We start from the raw sequence: 20,278 nt of genomic DNA, 5'->3' as shown, positions 1-20,278 counted from the left end.
TAAAGAGCTACATTTTTTTAAAAAATTTACTTAGATGGACAGTTTTCATGGCCATGGTTAGCAACAGCACAGAGACCAAGATTTTCATTTTGTCCTTAAAATTTAAGTTACTAAATTCATTAGTAAACAGTGTTTGCTCTGCTGATCACAAAATATGATATGGCCTGCATAATATTCAAGGTTGCCAGAAATGACTATCTGATCATTTTGTCTTTAGTAAATAACATGTTATGCCTATTTCCAATAATATTTCCATCTGTGGTCATTTATGTTTCTGTTGCTTCCCCTTTTATTTGATATGAGAAATAGTCTAATTTTATATTTTAAAAACCGGACGCCTCCCCCCCACTGCAACATATATACCTTCATAAGACTTCCTGTGTGACAAGTAAAATGTTAAGCACATAAAGAGTGGAAATTTCCTCTCATTGAAGATTATAATAGGATCATGAACAAAACATATAGTAGATTTAGTAGCTTTTTTAGGATGCCTATGTATTACTTCCCAATTATATATCACATTCCCAAGTCACTTGATTAAAATTTCACAAGAACCCAGATTTAACTACAAGATTGTGTAGATTATGAAGTAGAGTGGCAGTTTTTATATTGGTGGTGTGTTCATTAACCCCTCTTGAACCTGTTCAGGCACTTTGTGAATTACGTACCTGAATCTACTCTAAATGAAAGAGGTTCAAATATCAACCACTGAAAAGGAATTAAATAAACTCATACAGGACAGAGGAATGTGTTGTCACAAGATCTACAGAAGTTCTGTCATTGTAATACAATTAAGGCTGTTAAAATAATTTTAGTCGCACATATATTGTAATGAACTTGCTAAACAAATAAAACCCGAAAGGAAAATTTCCAGAATGATTCAAGTAAAAGACTAAAAAAAAGTTTAAACCACCAATTATTTTTGCCCCACCTTGGAAGCACCTCCTTAGTAATGATGGAGAATTGATAGTGGTGGGAAACAACAGTGACTGCATTTGTGCCAAAATCATAACCAAACCCTTATTTGATTGTGAGTCAACTTTCACCCTTAGAACATGTTCTAGCGAATGTTTCTGAAGGAGAAATTAGTTCCTATACTATTTGCCATCAGATTTAGGACATTCTCACTCCTGACATCTTTCAAAGTGCCTAGATCTTATAATCAAGTATCTAATTCATGTCGGTGAAGTATTTCTGTACTTTATGCGTTGGTGTGAGTCAGAGCTTTCATCTAGAATCTTGCAGAAACCAGTGAAGTCTCTCAAGATCTAGAATCATTACAAGTCCTGGGATACAGTGTTATCAGCTTGAATCTGGAGCATTTAGTGAGCAGTGAGAAAGGAGGTGAATGCTAGAGGAATTCAGAAGGTAGGTTACCAAACCAAAACTGTCATCCAGTCAATTCTAACTCATAGCAACCCTATAGGACAGAGTAGAACTGCCCCATGGAGCTTCCAAGGCTGTAATCTTTACACAAGCAGCCTGCCATATCTTTCTCCTGAGAAGTGGCCATTGGTTTTGAACCACTGTCCTTTCGGTTAGCCGCTAAGCGCTTTAACTATTGTGCCACCAGGGCTCCTTAGAAGTTAGGTTAGGAGGAGAAATTTCAAAGGAAAAGAATTTTTTTAATTTTTAACATAAACAAAGCACTCTTATTGAAAAAAGAAAATTTTAAAGAAACTCCTGGACCCATTAAAATAAGAAAGGAAGGAAGATAATGTCTCTAGGTCATCCCAACACCAGGCAGGTTAGACTTAACACAAACTGCAAGCAAGTCTTTATTCCTGCTGACCTGACAGCACTGCAAGTTTGCTAAGATGCTCTTTCCACATCTAATCATAGTATTTAGTGAGTCTAATAGTCCCGCCTCAACTGTGATGTTAGTTTGACCAAGAGTAGGAACTGGTACTGGTTTTAAAATTTCCTATCACCCTGTCTTCTAATTCAGGAATTTTTAACTTAAGGTCCATGGATTTGCTCCAAGGCATGTGTGATCTCCCTGAACTTGTATGCATCTCTTTCCTTGGGATTTAGCCTTCATAAGATTTTTTTTTAAGATTTTTGAAAGATCTATAATCCAGAAAAGATGAAAATGAATTCCTTCATGCAAAGCAAATCCATTGTTCCCTCATTCCACAAATGGGCACCAGGCGCTATGCTAGGTGCAGGAGATACAAAGATTTTACAAAGATGAATATAAGAAGTAAACTGATGGGGGTGATGGCCTGTAAATAACACATATGTAGTGACAGGTGCGATGCTGAAGGTCTGCACAGGTATCTAGAGAGAAATTATCCTTTTGCTCTCTTAATGAGCTAACAGAGCTGAAAAGGAAGAATTGCCATCGAACACACGTTACTATTTCTTTCCTCTCCACTCATTATCCGCCACAGCTGATATCCCTTCACTCCAACCCCAGTTTCTTACAGTCCCTGGGGATTAAAGAGGCTGCAGGGCAAAGACCTGACATACAAACATTTATATTGTGACTCATCACAGCCATTATGTGTTGATGCAAATATTCCAAGAAATACCTGGGCTTCACTGGACTTTGTCATGGATGGCTAAAGAAACACTTTTTTTTTTTTGTTTTTCTGCTTTGCTGAGGATTATGGCTAATACTTAGGTTAAGGACGCTATGATAAAATAGTTGAATTGGTCATCCACAACTAAGCCCCAAAATTAAGACGGCTAAATTGAAGTTATTGGATAGAGTGACTGTAGAAATAACATTTCCTACCTGTAAAGCATTTATTTCAGCTAAATAAGAAAATGTGGACACCCCAAACATGAGAAATGATGTGCACCAGACCTGCCCACAGGCCTTAGAATCTAATAATAAAATATGAGAACTAGAACAGGGAGAATATTTATTCATTCAGTTTCTCCATGTTCAAAAAATCCTACTTCTCCTTCCAAGTGCAGCTCAGATTATCACTTCCTCTGGGAATTCATCCTGAACCCTCCCAAGCAATATTCAATATTCCTCCTCTGGGCTCATACAGCATTTTGCTCAAATTATTAGTATAGCAATTGTCTTAGTTTTCTAGTGCTGCTATAACAGAAATACCCCAGGTGGGTGGTTTTAACAGACAGAAATTTATTTTCTCAGTTTAGGAAGCTAGAAATCCGAATTCAGGGCAGCGGTTCTAGGGAAGGCTTTCTCTCTCTGTCAGCTCTGGGGGAAGGTCCTCATCTCTTCAGCTTCTGTTCCTTGGCTCCATGGTGATCTTCATGTGGCATGGCATCGTCCTTTCCCCATCTCTGCTTGCTTCTTTATACCTAATCTGCTCTTTTTATACCTCCAAGGGAACTGGTTTAAAACACACCCTATACTGATACGGTCTTTTAATATAACAAAGAAAACTCATTCCTAAATGGGATTATAAACACAGGTCTAGGGGTTAGGATTTACAACACATATTTTTAGGGGACATAATCTAATCCATAACAGTAATCCTCATATAGTTCATAGTTCTCTCTCTCTCTCTGATATATTGTGAGAACACTTGGTTGTATAGTACCTGAGAAGGTTGAAATAAAACCCTTGCCCTAAATTACTTACAACTATGAGCATATAGCTTTAGTGCCCAGATAGAATGAAATAAGCTCTCCAATAGCCATCTTTTGATATTTGAATTGGAATTTCACATGGGGTACAGATATTAACAGTATGGAGAAGGAAACTGGAAAGATAAGAGAAGGGCAGAGAGTGAAAGGCCTTGAATATTATGTCAAACTATCGAACTCTTTAAAGGATGAAAATAACCTGACCAGAGTTGTATTTTACGAAGGTAATAGAGGTAGCAATGTGGGGGGTAAACTGGGAGCTGAGAGCCTGAAAAGAAAGCCCAGCCAAGAGCCAATGAGGTCTTGATGAGCAGAGCAGGAAAAGTGAAAAGAAGGAATTGTGTACATAAGACATTGTGGAATTGTGGAAGTAGAATCAAAAGAAGTCAGAAACAGCTTAAATGTCAAGAGTGAGGGAAAGAGAAAAAGATGAGAATATTCAAGAAAAGGAGATAGTAGAACAAAGGTTTGAAACATCCGCCAACAGACTCTTCACCACTAGAATCCAATAGTTTAACCCACCAAACAAATATTTAACGGAGAAGCAAATATGAGACATGAATCACCCAATAGACTTTATACTGATAATTTGTTATCTGGAACTGCAAAGACACTAACCCGAAAAGAAATTATCCTGGACTTACTTTTTTCCAGTAGAAAATCCAAGTAAACTTAACCTGCTGAAATTCAGTGAAAGAGTAAGCTGATAAGATACAAACTGACATGAGCATGCATTCCCAGGTTTGCACTCCAGACATACCTGAGCATTAACATTTAAGCCTTTAAATGTTCACTTTCATAATAACTAAATGTGAAAGAAATTCAAGAATCCTAAAGACCAAAACTCTAGCGGAAAAAAATAAAACCTTGTAGAAATAAAAAGCCACCCTAATGTCTTTAAAAAGGATCAATTTGCAAACCTTCCATTCATGGAAGACTTAGGTAATAATGGACCTAAGGTTTACTCCATAAGGCCTGGACCAAGGACCAAGGCCTTTAAAAATCAGGCACAAAACAGGCTGATGGGTGTCAGAACTGAGCCCTGAAAACTGAACTGAAATCATAAGGAATAAGAAGATCATCTGGACTTTGTAGCTATTAAATAAATACTTTTTGGGTGCAAGAGGAATATGAAAGAGAAGGAAATTAGAAACATTCAAAAAGAGAAAAATATGAGAGATAAATTCTACTGACAGTTGCTCCAGTAAGTTTCCCCCCCAGAGGCAAAGAGGAATGTATAATCTGTACTATTGCTCATGAGCAGATCAACCCCAAACCCCAAATTAGACATGGTCTTCAGTGTTGGGGGCCACCTTTAGATATGTTGTCCAAATGGATTCTAATTTCTTCTAGATACCCAGTGCTGTCAAGTCTATCTATTCTGCTAGATAGACTTGGTATTTTCTCTTCGGTACTCACACACCTCAAATGGCCAAAAGCTACCATGTAATCACTCATGATCCAAGGGAATATCTGATAGGTATGAATTTCTCATAGATGTCACATATACCTATCAGAGGCCAAAACCAAAACCAAACCTGTTGCCATCATGTCAATTCCGACTCATAGCTATCAGAGGCATTTTGATGAAATAGAAAGGGAATGAACTTAGAAGTTCTAGTTCTAGTGTGGCACCTACTAAGCAGAGGTTATCCACTTTTGGGAAGTCCAGCAGGCATTCACAGTTCTCCTGATAACAGTATGGTGATTTTGCTCCAGAGGGGAGTTTTTTCTTTCCCTCTGGATATAAGCCTAAGCAGGGTAAGACTGGAGCTACTGGTATCACCTTGCCACAAAGAGGAAAGAGTCTGTCTGAAATAGACTCATCACAAGGAAGTAGAGGCATGAAATGGGGAGAGAGAAAACAGAGCCTGAAAAAATAACATTTCAGTCTCTGGAAGCAGCCACACCTGAAGCTAAATCTTCTACTATGCAATTATCTATACCGATAAATTCCTTTTTTTTTTTTTTCTTGAAAGGTTGGGTGGGGTTGGGTTTTCTGTCACTTCAAAGTAAGAAATTCATAACTTGATACAATCTGCTGAGATTTATGGAACTTCCTTGGGCCTCTTTCTCCTCTCTGTGAAATAACTGGGTGAGATTATCAAGCAGGGATTGCATTTGGATGCGAGTAACAAACCCCAGAGCTGATTTAGAGTTTTTATTTTTCTCATGCAAGAAGTGTGGAGTTAGGCAATCCAGAGCTAGTCTTACAGCCCCGCGACGCCATCAGGCACACAGGCTTTCCCCTCTGCCAGCTTTAGAGGGAGGCCGTTGTTCTCATGCTTATCATATGGCTGCATCACCTCTGGGCATCACGTCTGCATTCTAGGCCAGAGGAGAAAGGAAGAATAAAAGGCAAAATGGACAAGTTCGTTCTCTGAAAGACTCATACAGTGACTTCTACTTAATCTCATTGGTTGGTACTGTGTCACATGGTCATTCCATCTGAAAGGGAAGCTGGAAATGTGTAGGTTTTTTTTCAGATGTGTACATTGATGCCCTGAAGAAAACTGGAAGTCATTGACAAAGAAGTGGGAAAGAATAGATGTTGGGTAGATCATTAGTAGTATCTTTGACAGCAAAAATGCAATCCTAAACATAAGCTTGTAAGGATTTAAGAGCACAGATAACATAATAGCAAAAGTTCCTTCCCCTCTCTGAAATTTGGTAATTTTAGTCTTCTTTCTAGTTTGTTTTACCTAATTATTTTTTAATGGAAAAAGAGCTATTTAGTGGAAAGGGAGCATATTTTAAAATCTAAAATTTTGGAGAAGTAGAGGTACATCTCACAAATAAAATAATGATAGGTATGTGTATGATATTAGATTACTAGCAAAAATCTCTTCACATATTCCTCTTCTTACTGAAACTTTCTTAAATTTTTGAATTCAAATCTCCTTCAGGAAGCCTATACTCACTAATTAATCCCAACCTATTCTGATCCCTTCTTTAATTGAACGAATACCTGGTTTTTTTTTTTTTTCTTCTCACTTCTAGCCATTCTCAAAAAATTTCATACCATCATGTTTTATCTCTCTAACTAAATTGTAAACTTGTCAGGAACAGAGCCCAACGCTTAGCACCATTCTGGATTTGTAGTGAACAATTGATAAAGTTTGAGCAATGAGTGAATGAATGAATAATTGAAATCCAAACTTGTATTTCTTTTCTCTCCTCAGAACTCTGTCCTTGTTAACTAACTGCATCTCAGACTCATACCAAAGCAATGTGTATCCTAGGAAGCCAGCTTTAGAAAGTCTTTTATTTTCTACCCTCAAAACTTTTTCACCATTGTACATTCATCCAGCTCCAGAAGTCAACACCATGACCACGTCCCTTTACTTAATTGTTTCATCTAGGCTCCTTCCCATTTTAAGAGATTACAGACTTCACCTTCAGAAAATTCTCTTTATATCTAAATTAAATTGTGTCACAGCCATTCTTCTTCCTTTGCTAAGTTGATGGAACACAGCAGGTAACATGTTTAACAATGCTTTATAAAGCCCAGAGCTTTTTTTTTTTTTTCACTCAAAAATAAGTTATGTGGGGTTTTTGTGCTGCAAAACAATATGCATATATGTTCATTGTAAAAGGTAAAAACAATGGGTGAAAATATAAACAAGAATTAATAAGAATTCTTTAAAAAGCCCATAAACCACCACACGGAGATACATATCTTTCTGGAATTTTTCTATATATGTTTCTTTTCATGTTACCAAAAAAGGCTCAATTGTGTATGTGATTATCTTGCTTTCTTCATATAGCTGCGAACATCAGTCCACATCAATAATAATGTGTGATGGCAGAACTGTATTCTACTATAGGATGTACCTTAATTTATTTAGCCAATCCCTACTTTTGACATTTAGTTTACTTCCTATTTTGAAAACTTTTGTAAATACCACTGAGACGAACATCCTTGTAACTTAAATATGTGCTTATAACCTTTCCTTAATTATGTATTTCCTTTGGATGCACTCTGTAATAAGATTTATTTTGATGAGCAGTAAGGAGAAATAATGTGTGAAGTGGGAGCAAGCCCACAGTAGCTCTTTAACTTCATTTTGGGACCTAAAATGTGTTTGGCTTGCAGGTTCCAGGGCTTACTCAGCATAATTTAGTGCAATGGTTTTTAAAATATAGTCCTGTGCCACAGCACCTGGAAATCCGAGCTCTCTTCAGAACTCTGTAGAAATGATGATAGGAAAATTTTAAATCACAAAATATACAACTTCATGCTAAATCAGGTACCATTCTATTCCAGCATCTAGTACAGACAAGCATGAAAGACCCATTTAAGAAAAACGTATAATTGAGAAACTTTGGCCCATTAATTGTTTTCCTAGTCTAAGAAAAGACTGGCATTATCTGATTTGGTGGAGCTAAAAAAAGAAAACAAAAAGAAAAAAACCCACAGGTGGAAAAAGCAGAATATTTCATTTTTTAATCTCTGCCCTGCCACTTATTAAGTGCATAAATCTCTTAATCACTGTGAAACTTCAGTCTCCTCTTCTGCAAAATGGGGTTACTAACAGCACCATGGAAACCCTGCTGGCATAGTGGTTAAGAGCTACGGCTGCTAACCAAAAAGTCAGCAGTTCGAATCCACCAGGCGCACCTTGGAAACTCTATCGGGCAGTTCTACTCTGTCCTATGGGTCACTATGAGTTGGAATCGACTCAATAGCGATGGGTTTGGTTTTTGGTTTTAACAGCACCATTTTAATTCACGGACTTATCATAGGAAGAAAATCAGCTAAACTGTGGGAAAGTGCTTCATAAAATGCAATATTATAATACAAATGTTACCAGAAGTTGCTATTGTAATTGATAAAGCATTGAAAAAAATCAGGCTTTCCTAGAACTGAGTTTATCACAAAGATCTGAGAGCAAAAATGCAATCCTAAATATAAGAATTTAATGATTTGAGAGCATTCTCTCAAACCTATTGTCAAACAATCATACAAACAGATACTTTGATCAGTCTTCAAAAAGTGGGATTAAAAAATTCTCCCCAGTTCTAAAAGGTCTTTTATTCTATTACTCAAATGGGAGGGGACAAACCCTCATTTTAAGTGTTTTTTGGTAGTTGCTCAGTAGTTTAACTTTTTCTCACATGGAGATTTAAAGCTGCCTAAAGTTTAAAAATAACCAATTTTTCAAAATGCAAGAAGTATACATACATTAGGATCATAAATGTGTAAAAAACAAAAGTATATGAACAAAGTCTGGAAAGTCACAGGCAAAAATAATATTTGCATTCAAGTGGCAGCTTTATGGATTTTTTTGTTTTCAAAATTTTCTTTATTAATTGTAACAGAATTTCAATTAAACTTTTAGATGTATAAAGAATAAATAGGTTTCCCTCTATGTTTTACTTTTTCCTTTTATTTCTTTAAAGTCCATTTAACGTTGGCAAATCAATTTAAAGAAATTCAGCCCAAGTTGGGAATTCTTAGAATTCTGTCTCTCTTAATCACTTTTTTCTCACCTAACTTTCAAAATAATTCTAATTTGGCGGTTAACTTTCCCTGTCTGTATGTCATTCTAATTTATGTTTTAGAATAATAAAATCAATCTTTCTATCCTGGTTAGAAACAAAGCATAGGATAAATGAATGTTATAGGTGAGGTGGAAAGAATGTAGCAAAGGAGACAAAAGTTATGTTCATCTCAATCAATGCAGAAAAAAGCATTGCATAATAATATTCATTATTCAGTTATGATTTTTTAAAAACTCTAAGAAACTAGGAATAAAAGGGAACATCTTTAACCTCTTAATAAAAAAAAAAAAAAAACCAGTGCCGTCAGGTCAAATCCACCTCACAGTAGACCTGCCCCATAGAGTTTGCAAGGAGCACCTGGTAGATTCGAACTGCTGACCTTTTAGTTAGCACCCATAGCTCTTGACCACAACGCCACCAGGGCTTCCCTCTTAATAAAGGTTTAATTAAGACAAGGTTAGCTGCAAATTATCAAAAAACAAAAAACAGTGGCTCAAGCAAGATAAAAACTTCCTTCTCACTTGTATGAATACGAGCAATCCCTGGCCAGTATGGCAGCTCCAGAACCGTCAAAAACCAAGGTCCTCCCGTTTTGATTCCCTGCCATCTTCCCATTTTCTGGTTCATTCAAGATGACTATTCTACCTCAGTTGTCTAGAATGCACACCAGCCAATGGAAAGGAGGGAAGGAAAGGGCATTCCCCATTCCTTTAAGAATGTATACCACTTCTAATTACTATATGGTGGTGCAGTGGTTAAGAGCTTGGCTGCTAACCAAGTGGTCAGCAGTTCCAATCGACCAGGCATTCCTTGGAAACTGTAGGGGGCAGTTCTCCTCTGTCCTATAGGGTCGCTATGAGTCGGAATCAAAGACAATGGGTTTGGCTTTTTTTGGTTTGTTGGCCAGTGCTTAGATATATAGCCACATCTACTAGCTGCAAGAGAGGCTCAAAAATGTAGTATTCATTTCAAGCAAGCTATATGACCAGCTAGATCTGGGGTCCTATTATTGTAAGAAAAATAGGAGACCAGATAATGAGACAACTACCTACCAAAAACCTACAGCAAACTTACAGCAAATATCACAGCAGATGGTGAAATTTTAATGAAATGGAGAATTTCATTAAAATAAGAAATAGGATAAGGTGCTTTTCTTTCTCTGCTACAATTAAACTTTGTCCTAAAGGTCCAGGCCAATGCAGTAAGAAGAATAAAGATGGGAAAGTAAGAAAGAAAAATCTTTGTCATTTGCAGTTGAAATAATTGTCTACAGAGGAAGGCCAAGAAAAACATTAAAAATAGGTCCGCAACTTGCTGGTAAAGACAACACCCAAAAATCAATAGTGTTCTTAAAGATAAAAAATATAATTATAAGAACAACAAAAATGATGAGATACCCATGAATAAATATGCAAAAGATGCGTAAGACTTTTAAAGAGAAAGTTATAAAATAGAATTGAATGACATAAGAAGACTTAAATGAAGAGACACTATACTATGTTCATGAACAGGACTCAATATTGTAATGTTAACCTATAAATTCATTGTAATACCATCAAAATTCTGAGAGAATTTTTTTTATAGCTCTTGATAAACTGTCCCTAAATTTCATATGAAAGAGCAAACAGGCCAAAAATACCCAAGATAATTCTGAAGGAAAAAAAAAGAGGGAACTTGACCTACCAGATAAGAAAATTTATCATAAAGCTATATTTTTTAAACAATGTGACATTTGTCTGGGAATAAACAAATATTAAAGGAACAGACAGTACAGAAACAGCTTAAATACATATGGAAACTTGGCATAAAACAGAAATGGCATTGTAAGTCACTAGGAAAAGGTGAAAAACTCAGTAAATGACTATTTGTACAGAACTAAAATAAATAAGTTACCTACCTTACACCAGATGAAAATAAGTTCCAAGTGAATTAAAATTTTTTAAGTTAAAGGCAACATTTAAAAAATTTTAGAAGAAAACAGAATATCTTTATGACGTCAGAATAGGGAAAGATTTTCTAAACAAGACTAAAAAGTACAAAGCATAGAGAAAAATGTTTGACTACGTTAAAATTAAAAATAACTGTTTGACAAAAGATATGATAGAAAATGTCAAAGGATATAAGCTACAGACTAAAAATATTTGCAACTCATTTACTCAATGTAAGATTACTACACTGGATATATACAAATTTCAGCAAATCATTTTTATAAAAATCAGTTTTAAAAATGGACAAAGGCTATTACCAAAAAATTCACCAAAGAGTGTCTTGAATGGCCAGTAAATATTTGAGATGTTTAACTTTGCCAATAATTAAGGAAATGAAAATTAAAGCAATGAGACACCACTTCACACCTACTAACCAAAACCAAACCCATTGCCGTTGAATGGATTCTGACTCATAACAACCCTGCAGGACAGGGTAGCACTGCCTGATAGGGTTTCCAAGGCTGCAAATCTTTACGGAAGCAGACTGCCACATCTTTCTCCCTCTGAGAGGCTGGTGGGTTTCACGTGCCAGTTAGCAGCTCAGCACTTTAACCACTGCACCATCAGGGTTCCTTCACACCTACTAGAGCAGGGGAATTTTTTAAAATAGACTTTATTTTTTAGAACAGTTTTAGATTTACAGAAAAAATTGGGATAAACCATATAGAAAGCTCTCCTATATAAAACCTTCTGTCAGTGTCCCTTATTATTAACATCATACGTTAGTATGATACATTTGTTACAATTTATGAACTAATACCAATACATCATTATTAGCTAAAGTTCATAGGTAATTCAGATTTCCTTGGTTTACCTAATGTCTTCTTTTGGTTCCAGGATACCATCCAGAATACCACATTATATTTAGTCACCATGCCTCCTAGGCTGCTCTTGGTTATGGCAATTTCTCAGACTTTCCTCATTTTTGATGACCTTGACAGTTTTGAGAGGGATCGGTTAGGTATTTTGTAGAATGCCCCTCTAGTGAAATTTCTCTGATGTTTTTCTCATTAGACTGGGGTTATGGTTTTTTTGAGAGGAAGACCACAGAGATAAAATGCCATTTTTATCACATCATATCAAGGATATGTACTATCAACAAGATTTTTGACTGTTGATGACCTTCATCACCTAGCTAAAGAGTAGAAAAATTTAAAGGTCTTAAAATTCTATGTATAATAAGGATAAAGGAAAGCATAAATTTCATTCACTGTTGATGGAAATATAAATTGGCAAAAAACAAAACACACTTTGGCTAGAAATTTGGCAATATTTGGTAAAGTAGGAAATGTCTGTGCTCTTGACCCAGCAATACCACTGCTAGGTCTGAGAAACTGTCACTCACGTGTATCAGATGATATGCTCTAACATTGTTCCTAACACTGAAAAAACTAGAGAGTGAGACTTGATGTCATTATTTCAGACCCTGGACCCATTGGTAGCTATTTTTTTCTTTTGGGTGGTTTGTCCTTTTTTTTCTTCCTAATTTGTTAGAGTCTTTTATATATTGTGGATACAAATCCTTTGCTGGTTACAACCAAAAACCAAACCAAACCCTTTGCCGTTGAGTCGATTCTGACTCATAGCGGCCCTATAGGACAAAGTAAAACTGCTCCATAAGATTTCCAAGGCTGTAAATCTTTACGGGAGCAGACTGCCCCACCTTTCTCCCGTGGAACAGCTGGTAGCTTTGAACAACCACCACGCCACCAGAGTTCCTCTTTGTTGGTTATATATTTTAAATATCTTCTCTTTCTCTGTGGCTTGTCTTCACCTTGGTTTATCATGTTCTTTGTCATACAGAACTGTCAAGGACATTTGAAAGACCTAGGATATTAAAGCCAGGCCTTGAGTAAAATCCGTTGCTCCATTCTGACTCATAGCGATCCTAAAGGGCAGAGTAGAACTGTCCCATAGGTTTTCCAAGGGGCCGCTGGTGAATTCCAGCTGCCAGACTTTGATTAGCAGCTGAGCTCTTAACCACTGTGCCAGTCTTATCCCATAGTACAGAGTCAAATGAGGGTTAAAGGTTTTAAGAGATTTGCTCCAGGGTTCACAAAGTTCCATTCAACATATAAATGGACTACTGCCTCCGGAATAACTAAAGAAAGCTTTATGCTGCAGGACCAATAATCTGTAGGGTACTTAAGACTGTCTGAGAATCTGAGAATAAGTATACAGTTACCATCACATATACTAATTTATGCTGATATTCTCACATTGGAGAATTTGGAGGGGCTAGCTAAGTTTCTTTTGTAGGTCGTGACACATAAGACCACCATTTCAAGTGTATGTGTATAATCTGAGGAGATCAAACAACTAATATTACCCAAAATATTTTCCACATAGAATATTACTTCTTTGGGATGTTTATAGATGTTAGTGCAACAAAAGGGTTTTGTGGTCATATAAATCTGGGAAATGTTGGCTTAACACTTTCTTTTTTACCTTGGACTGTTTTACTTTTGAGTTGTTATTATGCACTGTGAATCAGGGGCTGACTAGAATATATGGAGTTTCCCAAACTCATTTGACTATGGAACATTTTTTCAATAGATTCATTTCCAGCCATGAAGATCTATTGAGCAGGATAAAGTTTAAGGGTCCAAGGGAGGTGAGAAGCTAGGGATTAAAAAAAAAAAAGAGTAATAATTGCAGTCAGTTCATTGTTGTTGTTTTGTGCCTCATAGGAACCCTACTGACCAGAGTAGAACTGCCCCATAGGGTTTCCTAAAATGTAATCTTTACAGAAGCAGACCACCAGGTCTTTTCTCTCACGGAGCCTGTGGTAGGTTCCAAAAACCTATCTTTCCCTAAGCAGCCTAGCACTTAACCATTGTGCTTCTAGGGCTCCTTGGCAGTTAATTAGTGGTTACAATATGCCAGGCCCTGTACGAGGCACTTTATTATCTATCTTTACTGTCACAACAACCTAGAGATATATACTGTTATTATCTGCATTGTAAATACGAGAAAAAAGAGGTTCAAAGAAGTCAGGTATATGGCCAGAGGTCACATTGTTGTTGTGTGCCATAGAGTAGATTCTGACTCAGCCACCCTATAGGACAGAGTAGAACTGCCCCGTAGGGTTTCCTAGGCTGTAATCTTTATGGGATCAGATCGCCAGGTATTTTCTCCTGGGGAGCTGCTGGTGAATTCAAACCACAAACCTTTCCTTTAACAGTAGGGCGCTTAACCATTGCACTCTATGGGGCAGTTCTATTCTATCCTATAGGGTCGCTATGAGTGTGAATCGACTCAACGGCAACCGTTTTGGTTTTGTTAGAGAGAGAGAAACATACACATAACATGTATAGAAAGATATTGTTACTGTTAGTTGCCCACCAGTCGCAACATTTACGTAATAACCAGATCTCTAATGCGGGGGACCACCAAATCATTTTGTTTTGTTTTAAAGGGTTGTTTCATAACAAACTTAATCAAAATACCTGGGGGCAGTTAATGCCAGTACAGAATCAATACTGAGGTAGCTTATATATTTTATATACACTTTTATTAATATACTCCCCAGTACAAGTATCTTACAATTAAATAGATCATGGAAAAGTCTGTGTTGTCCTAGCAATATTTCCTCCACCCAGATAAGTGGGCTAAAGCCTTCTCATGAGTTTGGGATTATGTGGACATGAGTCATAGACAAAATGTCAAGGTCTATTGTATCTTTAGTTTCTAAGAAATAGAATTTATGTTTGCCTGTGCATGTGCACATTCTGATATCCTGAATTGTGGTTACTTCTCAAAGACAACCCACACATTCAAAGTGAATAGGAATGAGGTATTTACTGGAATTAGATAGGGTTCCTCTTACAATGTGTTTTATCATTCATTGCACTGATTTTAACAGTTGGGTAACAGCAGGTGTGAGTGGGTAAAATGACTCTAAATCACAATCACGTGGGGGAAGTTAGAAAAATTGTGCATAGCATGGAAACCATTTTACTTTTGTAGCTATCTGAGCAAGCAAAGCTTAGGTTTCCAAGTCTAGTGACAGATTTAATTGAATAATTGGAGTTTTCCACTGTCAGAAACTTTTATCCACTTCATTTACTTACAGGATTAAAAGAAAATTTGATCTGGTGTTTTATGGAGCTTTCTCTTCCCAGGGACCCAGAGAGGGAACAACTGGGACACATGACCCCGGATATTATCTGTTTCCACTGCATCTGACTGAGCACTTATATACCAGATCATTGTCAAAGATTTAAAGTCTGCTTCTCACCTCTATTGTCCCAGAATGACTCAGTTTTAGAGCTGGGGGGAAAAGCCTTAGGAATCACTGGATCCCTCTTATTTTATAGGTGAAAAAATTAGGGCACAACTTCAGCAGTTTCTGATGAAACTAAACATGTACACACAGTATAGCCCAGAAATTCATGAGCGCTGCCAAGAAGGAGACCTACAAAGATGTTAGTTGCAGCATTGTTCATAATAGCATAAAAATTAGAAACAACCAGAATGTCCATCAGTAGGAGAATGGCTAACAAAATATAAAATAATTATACTCTGAAGTACTATGCAATAGGTAAAAGTAATGAGCTAGATCTAAGTAGAAAGATGTCAAAAACAGAATTAGTGAAAGAGCCAGGTTGCAGGAACCCGTGAAAAAGTATGATACGGGCAGTCCCCAACTTACGATGTATTCAAGTTAAGAAGAACTGCACTCAAGATGTCTTTTTTTTGTACACCTGATTGCTAGTAATTTACATACATTACATTGTACTACATACAGTGTTGCAGTGCAAAATTTGTTATGTGATCATTGTCCGATGTTCACTTGCAAGGTGTTCAAAGATAGGATTTATAAAGATACTGATAATAAAAGGCAATAATAATGAAAGCTAAGACAAAAAAAAGAGGAATTTGTCTTACGTCAAAACCGACTTATGACAGTCCTGTGAATGAAACCCGTTCGTAAATCAGGGATTACCTGTATATGTTATGCCTTGAATTGTTTCCCCCAAATATATGTTGGAATCCTAACCCCTGTACCTGTGGATATAATCCCATCTGGGAATAGGGTTTTCTTTGTTATGTTAATGAGTCCTTGTCAGTATAGGGTGTGTCTCAAGTCTAATGACTTTTGAGATATAAAAAGAGCATTTTAGACACAGAGGGAAGACCAACACTACCTTTGTTTTAGGGAGCTGTCCTGTTTAGTAGCATCCCTGGCCTCTACCCATCAGACACCAGTAGTACACCCCTCTTCCTCAGTTGTGGCAACCAAAAAATGTCTTCAGCCACTGCCAAATGTTCCCTGGGAGGCAAAATCACTCCTGTTAGGAACTATAGGGAAAAACAGACATTAATCAAATTATAGCAAATTATTTAAACAATGACAAGCGTGCTGGCTGCTGTGATGGGTATGTGTGGGGTACTCTGAAATCATTTACCAGGGACTTTACTTAATCTTTAAGGGGAAGATGAGGAAGGTTTCTCTGAGGCTGTGACAATATTGCCTCCCCTTTTAGCCAAAAATGGGTAGTACTTGCCTGCCATAGACACATTGCTGAATTAACAAGTCCCTACTGATGGCTCAGGGGAAAGGAAGTCAGACGTGAAAGTAGAGGCATCTGGTTCCTTTAAGAGAGGTAAAACAAGCTGGGTTTTAATGCATAATTATCCGTTTCAGATCATACTGTCTAAAGCTTGCTCAACTGGCACAGCTTGGGCAGGCTGCCATGAACTTGAGACTAAACCAGCTGGTAAAAGTGGAGACCAGCTACAGGTCCTGTCTTCCTCAACAGAGATCTGTGGGCGGAAGTAGAACAAAATGAGAATCAAGATTGATTATATTTTTCATTTCTCAAAGAATTTGGACAAAATCTCTCTCTGCCCCACTTGGGGCCTTTAAAACAAAAATAAATCCTAGTTAAGAGAAACGGAAAAGACCTGTTAGATCACCAAATGCCTCCATCCCCAGTGGCCATGGTAGTTGAAAGTCCCCAGTTGGAAGATGTGATCAGATCTTTAGCTGTTCCTTTCTTTAATGAGGCCAAAAGGGACTCCTTGGAGCTACAGCACCTATTTTAATATTTTGAGGATTGTGTTTTAAAAGTGCTTTTGTATCCTATGTTAGTTAGCTTCCTCATTTTTTTCTCCCCTGATACACAATGGGCCTGGACTGTGAAAGGGGGAGCTTAGCGATCTCTTGCCCTACCCACTTTTTTATAGATGAGGAAACTGAGGTCCAGAGAGAGGAAGTGTCTGGCTTAAGGTCACACAGCTGTTTATGGCAGAGTCATTCTCAAACCTCTTGATCTTCTCTTTCCCCTACATTTTGGAATATCCAAAGCCTACTGTGAGGGTATAGAAAAAATGGAACCCTGTTCATTGCTGGTGGGAATATAAAATGGTATAGCTGTTTGGAAAACAGTTTGGCAATTCCTCAAAAAGTTAAATATAGAATTCCCATAATACCCAGTAATTCCACTCTTAGGTAGATATCCAAAAGATTTGGAAATAGGGACTTAAACAAATACTTGCACATTAATATTAATTGCAGCATTATTCACAATAGCCAAAAGGTAGAAACAACCCAAGTGTCTATCAACAGATGAATGGATACATAAAATGTGGCATATATGTAAAATGGAATATTATTCAGCCATAAAAAGGAATTAACTTCTGATACATGCTAGGACGTGGATGAACCTTGAAAACATTACGCTGAGTGAAATAAATCAGACCCGAAAAGGACAAATATTGTATGCTCTCACTTATATGTATATTTAGAATAGGCAAATGCATAAAGACCAAAGCTTATTAGTGGTTACCAGGGGCTGGGGGGAAGGGGAATGGGAAAGACTTTCCTTTCTTTGGGGTGATAAAAGAGTTCTGAAAATAGATAGTAGTGATAATTGCACAACATGGTGAAAGTAATTAATATCACTGAATTGTACACTTAAAATGGTTAAAACAGTAAAATTTTTTGTTATATGTATTTTAACCACAATAAAAAAATTTTTTTAAGTAATGGGAAAAAATGTAAGCTGACCTCGAAGATAGAATAAGAATATATTTGGAGCTGAAATAAAATTTTTATCTGTGTTAAAATGACATTAATATTAATGTATTGTTAAACTTCATTAAAATAAAATTTCTTACAGTAAAAAAGCCTACTGTATGCCAAGCACTTTATGTATGCACTCTCAGTTTTAAATTATATATAAATAAATTATATGTGTAATACTTCAATTATATATAATATAAAAAATGTTGTTGCTGGTGCCAGGGAGTCAGTTCCCACTCATGGTGGCCCCACATACAACAGAACAAAACACTGCCCAGTTCTGTGCCATCCTCATGATCATTGGTATGCTTGAGCCCATTGTTGTAACCACTGTGTCAATCCATCTTATTGAGGGTTCTTCCTCTTTTTCACTGACCCTCCATTTTACCAAGTATGATGTCTTTCTCCAGGGACTGAGCCCTCCTGATAACATGTCCAAAGTGTGTGAGACATAGTCTCGCCATCCTTGCTTCTAAGGAGCATTCTGGTTGTACTTCTTCCAACACAGATTTGTTTGTTATTTTGGCAGTCCATGGTATATTCAATATTCTTTGCCAACACTGCAGTTCAAAGGCTCCAGTTCTTAATAACAATAATGATAAAAACCAAATCTGTTGCCATTGAGTCAATTCCGACTCATTGCAACCCTATAGGACAGGGTAGAACTGCCCCACTGGGTTTCCAAGGCTATAATCTTTACAGATGCAAACAACCACATCTTTCTCCCGTGGAGCAGATGTATATATACATATGAATTCATAAGTGATACAGCTAAACACAACGTGGCATCCTACAACAGAAAAAGGACGTTAGTGAAATCTGAATGAAGTCTGGAGTTTAGTTAGTAGCAATGTATGAATGCTGGTTTGTTACTGTTGACAAACGTACCACAGTTATATAAGATGTTACCAGTGGGAAAAACTAGGTAAGGAGTATACAGAACCTTTATATCATTTTTGCATGTCTTCTATAAATCTAAAATTATTTTATTCTAAAATAAAAAGATAATCTAAAACAAGTAATACAGGCTCGTTAAAACAAATTCAAGCAAGCAAAACGAATGTTTAAAGAAAAAAAAAAAAAAGAAACAAAAAAGAATGTCCTTCCTTTCTGCCTTGTAATTCCACCCCTAAATTCCAACTACTTTTAACAGATTGGTGTATCTCTTTCCAGGCCTTTTCTTTTATGTTTATTCAGATACACACACACAGTTTTAAAATATTCTACCTCATATAAGTCTTCAAACAGTCGTATGAAAATAGCATTACAATCAAATGAGGAAACTGAGGCTCAGCGAGGTTAAGTAACCAGCTGATAGTCACAGAGCTAGCAAATATCTGAGACTAGCATTCAAAGCAGACTCCACCTAACTTCAAACTCCATGCCGTTCCCAGGGTTCACCAGACTGTGCCCTGCACAAGGGTATCCAGTTGAGGGGATGAGTGGGGGCCACTCTCTGTTCCCTAAGTCATGGGTTCTTCTCAAGTCTGGTGCATCTGCTTGGAGAAAGGGAACCCTCCTGCACTTGGCACAAAGATACCATACGGTCTAGCACCAGTTTTCTTCCTTCCATGTCTCCTATGCCAAGAGGATGGTGATGCTGGCCATGGCCGTGGTTGTGGTAAAACATAATGAGTGTGCTTTTGAATGTGTTACGTGTTGCCAGTGGTAGAGGATGGGGAGAGCGATGTATTCTATAAATATCAGGAAACACAGGGGCGTGAAATTTCATATGTTACAGCAAGCCCATGTTCTATGGATGATGGGTGCACATTTTGGGTCCTCCAATGTTGGCCAGTTAATACAGGATTCAGAAAAAAAGCGTGTCCAGCTCTCTTTCCCAAAGCAATGTGCTGCACTTGCCAGGAGTGGAATTTTCACACATTTAAGGTCAAAGAGAAATTTCTGGGAGTGATCTCAGTGAATCATAAAGCCAGTCACCACGTGCAGGGCCTCTGAATAGCAGGAAATCGGAACAACAATATGTTGAGTTTTTTAACACCGGTATGTGGGCAGTTCAGGATACCTTTTTTGTTTTTTCAAAGTTAGTTTGTGTAACCTTCCCAACAGAAAAATCGCCCTCAGTTACATTAGCAGAACAGCTTTTTGAATAATTCACTGGCAAAACAAACCGTAAGTGCGGCCCCTTAGAAAGAAGGAAAACTGCACTGTGCATTCAACCCTT

Source organism: Elephas maximus, chromosome 21 (genome assembly GCF_024166365.1).
Source record: "Elephas maximus indicus isolate mEleMax1 chromosome 21, mEleMax1 primary haplotype, whole genome shotgun sequence".
NCBI lineage: Eukaryota > Metazoa > Chordata > Mammalia > Proboscidea > Elephantidae > Elephas > Elephas maximus.
The sequence above is the reverse complement of the archived record's forward strand: the minus strand, read 5'-3'. Positions refer to the sequence as shown.